Here is a 7562-nt window from a genome sequence, read left to right as displayed (position 1 = left end):
TCACACTCACACTCACACTCACACACACTCACACACACACTCACACACTCTCTCACTCACTCACACACATACTCAGTTCCTCCTTTCAGAAACAGATATGACCAGGAGACAACACACTCAACTCACTAATAACTCTCGTATCAAATAGATGTCACACCTGAAACGTGATTTAGTTCATCTGTAAAAGTCTGATGTAACTGTGATGAGTAAGTCCAACTTAGTTTATTGTAATGTCTGATATAAGCTATAATAATAATAATAATCAGTAAAAGTACAAATAAAAATAAACTGCAAATTGCACACATTTGTTTGAGTCTAAATGTTTCCAAGTCTAGTTTGAGAATCATCTTTTCATAGATGTCTCCACCCCAGAGATCAAATATCACGTGTGAGTTTCTATTTCATCTATTATCTGAGTGTGGATCTGGCTGAAACCTGCAGCTGTACAGCAGTGACCTGAGCTCTGATAGAACACACAACACTCAGCTGTACTCTCATAAAGCAGCAGAGCAGCGCGTGGCAGACCCTCCTCAGTCTCTCAGGAGAAGCACAGCTGGATCTGCTGAGAGGGGTTTCTGGATTCTCCGAGAGGTTTCCTAAAGTCACGGAGAGGTTTGACCTCGTGGAGCTCCCGGGATCTGACTGAGATAAATCATCAGAGACTGTGAGACAATGGACACGAAATAAAAGATATGCATTTTGATTATTAAGAAAAAATACTGGCCGACTGCGCACGTCACGTGACAGGCCTCAGACAACATAGTGTACATTTATGTATATATATATATATATATTGCATCAGTTGACAACAAACCGAATTGCATCTGCAAACAAATGTACTGTATATGTGCTGTACCTTTTCTTAGAACTAACTTCACTTTTCTAGTCATTTTTGCAATTATTTTAAACCAGCAGGTGTTTCTGTGATTTTTAGATGAAGTCAGTTCCTCTCTTCACATATTTGTCCTAGCAGAGTAATCATATATTTCATCAAATTAACTATATGTTCTACAACGTATCCAAATATTTTTGCCTTAATTTTGTGATTTTTTTTGTGCTGTCTGTCTGTCACTTGTTTTGATATATATTTTTTGTAATGCAATGACATTCATACTTTTTTATGCTTTATGTTAATGCTTATGAGGTGTTTACAAAAAAATTCTTGCCATATTCTGTATACTATAAGCACACTGATTTTCCATTTTGCATCACACAAAGTGCAATATATTATTTATGTCATTATAAAGGTTTTTATTTCTTTCTCCTTCCATATTTGGGCGAGTTGGCAAGTGAAAATCTTTGTTTTCACACTATTACCAATGTTTAACTGGATTTTAACATATAACTGAATGACTTATGTAATGCATTAATTGCATAACATAACAATACAATAAACACATATAACACAATAGATTAAAGCAGGTGTGACTAGATGTGTTTGATAAGAAAAAGTTACCAAATTCAACCAAACCTCCTCCACTTTGTATATCAAATTTTATTTCTCAGAGGTGACAGGTGACAATAAAGAAAGAAACCATCAAATGGCAAAATAATAAAAATAAATAAATAAATTAAATAAAAAGACTCAACCACGTAAATAATATAGATTATGTATCCATTTTCAGTGCAAATCCTACTGCTACTGTGCTTTTTACAAATTCTCAAGACTTACCAGACTCCTTGACCTCACTGAACCTAAAGACATTGAGTTTATTGGACTGTGAAATCATGTGATCATGTGACTGCTTACATGCACAACTAGAATAGGAAAAAAGAACAGATAAAATAGATAAATACAATCTTATCCACTCTGATTTTAATGCATTAATAAAAACTCTTAACAGCATCTACAGTACTTATTTACATTTATTTATCAAATTATATGAATAATATTGTATTATATGCATTGTAATTCCTAAAATTCAATTTCCCAAAATGAATATACTGAAGACATTATTGCCAGTGTGTCACTTATTTATAGTGGCAATTTTGTAATTATAATTAATTACGAAATTGCTTCTGTTAGTCCAAGATAATAGCATAATTCTGATGATCTCCAATCAATTCTAATGCTGAGTCACAAAGTTCCACTGTTCAGTGCATTTGTAGTTAGTGGATGAGAAAACAGTAATTAAAATGTAATTAAACAAGCAGTAAAATTAACATTGATAAAAGGCCCTTCTGGACATTCATTAAGTCATTAAAATATTATACAAACTCATCCAGAGGTAAACTTTCAATTAAATTAAACCTGAATGAACTCTATGGGATCATAACGTATAAACTCAGCTTTTGTGATTAAAGTTTTTTTTAACTGGATTTTAACATATAACTGAATGACTTATGTAATGCATTAACTGCATAACATAACAATACAATAAACACATATAACACAAAAGATTAAAGCAGGTGTGACTAGATGTGTTTGATAAGAAAAAGTTACCAAATTCAACCAAACCTCCTCCACTTTGTATATCAAATTTTATTTCTCAGAGGTGACAGGTAACAATAAAGAAAGAAACCATCAAATGGCAAAATAATAAAAAAAAAATAAAAAATTAAATAAAAAGACTCAACCACGTAAATAATATAGATTATGTATCCATTTTCAGTGCAAATCCTACTGCTACTGTGCTTTTTACAAATTCTCAAGACTTACCAGACTCCTTGACCTCACTGAACCTAAAGACATTGAGTTTATTGGACTGTGAAATCATGTGATCATGTGACTGCTTACATGCACAACTAGAATAGGAAAAAAGAACAGATAAAATAGATAAATACAATCTTATCCACTCTGATTTTAATGCATTAATAAAAACTCTTAACAGCATCTACGGTACTTATTTACATTTATTTATCAAATTATATGAATAATATTGTATTATATGCATTGTAATTCCTAAAATTCAATTTCCCAAAATGAATATACTGAAGACATTATTGCCAGTGTGTCACTTATTTATAGTGGCAATTTTGTAATTATAATTAATTACGAAATTGCTTCTGTTAGTCCAAGATAATAGCATAATTCTGATGATCTCCAATCAATTCTAATGCTGAGTCACAAAGTTCCACTGTTCAGTGCATTTGTAGTTAGTGGATGAGAAAACAGTAATTAAAATGTAATTAAACAAGCAGTAAAATTAACATTGATAAAAGGCCCTTCTGGACATTCATTAAGTCATTAAAATATTATACAAACTCATCCAGAGGTAAACTTTCAATTAAATTCAACCTGAATGAACTCTATGGGATCATAACGTATAAACTCAGCTTTTGTGATTAAAGTTTTTTTTTTTTTGCTCAGTTTTTAGGTGAATCAGAAAGCTATATATATATATATATATATATATATATCATATGAATGGGCAATGGAGCTTTCAAACTTCAAAAAGAACACCATAAAACTATCATGTGACAGAAGTAAATGTTTGGAACAACATGAAGGTGATAAATGACATCCATTTTTAAGTGAACTATTCTTTTAAGGTCAAATTCAAGTCATTGATGAACTAAAATGGTTATTTTAAAATGGAACAGGATCAAAGCACTGAGCCAAAGCACCTGTTATAAAACTAAAACTTGACTTTTTCAACTTTTCCATGGCCCATGGTCAAGTGGCATGACATGACTCAAGCCCATGTGCTCGAAACATTAACCCTATAGCAGACAGAAGGAAATCATGGCTCAAAGATCAAACGAGTTTGCCTGTGAGCATCTGAACCTAACACAGGCACAAAAAAACACAGTGACCTCTGCCAAATAATGTTTCTTTGGTCAGCTGAGAGACTAGCCATGCCAGTTTATGAGTTGATGGAACGGGCTGGAAAACATATTCATAAGTCATAAAATAAACTCATAAAGTGAAGTCATAAGTGAAATCGGCTTTTTGATGGTGTAAAGGTCAGTAGTTTATTTATAAGACTGGTGAACACTATGAACACATGAATTATTTTAAGCAAGGACCACCGTTTGCTGATGAGTTTGGATTTTACTGACCTGAATAAGGAGACAGTTGGCTTCTGATTACATGCTATAATACACACAGACACATGTATACATGTATACTTGCATGCACACACACACACACACACACACACACACACTGCTCAGTGGTAGTCAAATATTGAAGAATTTGGAGTGGCATCAAAATATCACAGATTTAATCCTAATGTTGGATGTCCTGTGCACTGTGTAGTTATTGAATTGTGTCCTAGAGTGAAGCACTTAACAAAGGTCACCTCTGGGGGAGTGTGCTTTAGGTTATTGTACTATAAGTCTGTATGGATATAAAGTGAGTGCTAAATACCAAGAGAGAGAATTACAGGAGAGAAAAAGGAAGTGGGCAATGATGGCTATAGGGTTTCAAGCTGAGATAAACCCAGAAACAAGCCACTTCAGATGTAAAATTGAGACAAAATAACGTCATCTGTTTCTGGCCACTTGGTTGTTGTGTTATTTTCAATGTTTGTTTAAATAAGCTTTCATAATTTATTAATATTACATATTATTTAATTAAATAAATAAAATAACTTTCTTCATTTATTTTTAAATGAATACTTTTTTTTTCATTCAACTGTGCAGCACATGCATTCACTGCATATCCTATCCAGTTACTATCCAGTATTACAAATTTTTTCTCAGTGGTAGTCAAATATTGAAGAATTTGGAGTGGCATCAAAATATCACAGATTTAATCCTAATGTTGGATGTCCTGTGCACTGTGTAGTTATTGAATTGTGTCCTAGAGTGAAGCACTTAACAAAGGTCACCTCTGGGGGAGTGTGCTTTAGGTTATTGTACTATAAGTCTGTATGGATATAAAGTGAGTGCTAAATACCAAGAGAGAGAATTACAGGAGAGAAAAAGGAAGTGGGCAATGATGGCTATAGGGTTTCAAGCTGAGATAAACCCAGAAACAAGCCACTTCAGATGTAAAATTGAGACAAAATAACGTCATCTGTTTCTGGCCACTTGGTTGTTGTGTTATTTTCAATGTTTGTTTAAATAAGCTTTCATAATTTATTAATATTACATATTATTTAATTAAATAAATAAAATAACTTTCTTCATTTATTTTTAAATGAATACTTTTTTTTTCATTCAACTGTGCAGCACATGCATTCACTGCATATCCTATCCAGTATTACAAAATTTTTTGAGATTTATGCTACTATTCAAAATTTAGTGTCAATAGGTTTTTTTTTTTTTTTTAAAGAAATTAATACTTTTATTCAGTATGGACTCATTAATAATGTCAAAAAAAAAATGTATTTCAAGCAAATGCTTTTTTTTCTATTCATTAAAGAATCCTGAAAAAATGTATCACAGTTTCCACAAAAATATTAAGTGGCACAACTGTATTCAAATGCTTCTTAAGCACCAAGACTGGAGTAATAATGCTAATGAAAATTCAGCTTTGCATCACAGGAATAAATAAAACATTAAAACATATCAAAATAGAAAATAGTTTTTTAAATCGTAATAATATTTAATCATATTACTTTACTTTTGATCAAATAAATGCAGCCTTGGTTGGCATAAAATACTTTTTTTTTTAAATAAACAAACTTACAAAAAATCTTACTGACCCCAATCTATTTAATGGTTAAGTATGTTTAAATGCAGTATGTTCTGCATTCTTTGCATGCACCTGACTTCTGAATTAATGTTCACACAGGCTCAGTTCTCTCTCCCTTTATTTTTTTTACATCCACTCATCTAATCTGTGAGATTGAGCCGTCATCATGGCCAGAAAGGGTCGACTGCATGTCAGGCTCACGCCAGCTGTCCAACACTGAACGAGTGCACTGCCATGTGCTCTCTGCCTCTGTCAGGCATCTGTCTTATTGCCAAATCTTCTGTAGAACAGTATGTCTTCCCCATCCCAAAACTCTCCCAAAAGGTTAGTCTTGCTTCCTGTTACAGTTTTTGTAGTATCCTGATGTCAATTCTGGTTCTTTGAATACCCGTAAAACATTTGAATAATCTGCATATTTCACAAATGCTTATGAGAATAGCAGATCAATCACTATCTGTGGCATCAATAAAATGAATAAAAGACTCAGCATAAAAGTCCTTCCTCTTACCCTACTGTAAACGACAGCATTTATCATCTCTTTAATGCTGCAATAAATCCAGGATTTTACAATTACTTAGAATTTTGGGCTAACCAAATATTAAACCACAAACTACTGAACTGGATCTGTCAACATCCATTAACATCATGGTCCTGTCGATGAACTCTGACCCCTTCTGCTTTAGGAGTGATTGAAGTCATTAACAGAGTCATGTTTGCTTGTGTGTGATGAAGGCCTTAAAGAACAGCTGTGTTTGAAAAACAAGGAAGATTAAATGCAGCTCATGAATCGGTTTTGTTCATCGGTGCCTTTCTTTCTAGAACTTTCCACACCTGTGCACCTGGCTGCTGGCACCGGTGAGATTTCTATTAAACACATCCGGAAACCCTCCAACAAGTAACTGTTTCCCAACCAGAGACTGAATTTGCTCTCATGGTTGGGTGGGTGAGGGAGATGCCAAAAAATCCTCCTCTGTCCTACTCAGCGTGTTTTGGTGTTACGTAATTCTACCATCTGGAACTAGAATTGCCATTGTGGTATGGATTTTTCTTCTTCAACAAAATCAACTGTTTTTTTTAACTTGAACATTGACATAATGTCTATTGGCATAATGTAATCCATTACATTTATCAAAGCTTAGTAATTTAAGGTTAACAGAAGATTGCTCTTTAGTCGATATTCAATGTTGTGTCACGCTCTTGAGTCAATAAAAGCATTTTAAAAGCTTTATTGAATTCAGTACCACATTCTCAAAGTAATATAATAAACCAAGCTGCAAGTCTTAATGTATCTATAAATTAAATAGAAATTTGGCAAATGTTTTATTTGATATTAACCAGTCATTTGAACTTATTTATGAGCTTGGCAACTAAGTAAAGCCCTAGCTGATTTATTATACCACAGTGCTTTTACCACTCGTTCAGGTCAAAGTGAGTTTTTATGCGGTAATATGAGGACATCTACTGGTACACAGAGAAACTTCTAAAACAACATGTATGATTTTTTTTTCTACATTAAGATTAATACATTGAAATGTATGTGAATGTATCCACCGTATTTTTAACGTAAATGCAGGCGTGGCCATTTTGGCTACTTGAATGTGCGAGACTTCCGGTGTCATTCCTTTACAGTTATTTTACCTGTACAAAAACAGTCCAATATGCTGCTTGATATTGCAAACTGGTATGCATGTTATTACGTGGTTTTAATTCACTATCATAATCGCACTGATTTGTTGTGCAGTACTGCACAGTTATTCTTCGAGTTATTTGCTTATAGCGGCTAATAAATCAGAAGTGTCGCACAGTCAAAGAAAATAGCAAAATAAGGTGGATAATATAATAGGTTAGTAGATAATTGGCTACTTTCTTAAAGAAATATATATATATAAAAGATATTATACCCAGATAAGATACAAGATACCCGGAGACTATAGTGCATTTATTTTGGCACTACCCTAAATTGTTGTGAAAAGACCTC

This window comes from Sinocyclocheilus rhinocerous, unplaced genomic scaffold (genome assembly GCF_001515625.1).
Source record: "Sinocyclocheilus rhinocerous isolate Xijiao unplaced genomic scaffold, SAMN03320098_v1.1 scaffold585, whole genome shotgun sequence".
Classification (NCBI taxonomy): domain Eukaryota; kingdom Metazoa; phylum Chordata; class Actinopteri; order Cypriniformes; family Cyprinidae; genus Sinocyclocheilus; species Sinocyclocheilus rhinocerous.
This window is presented reverse-complemented; position numbering follows the sequence as displayed.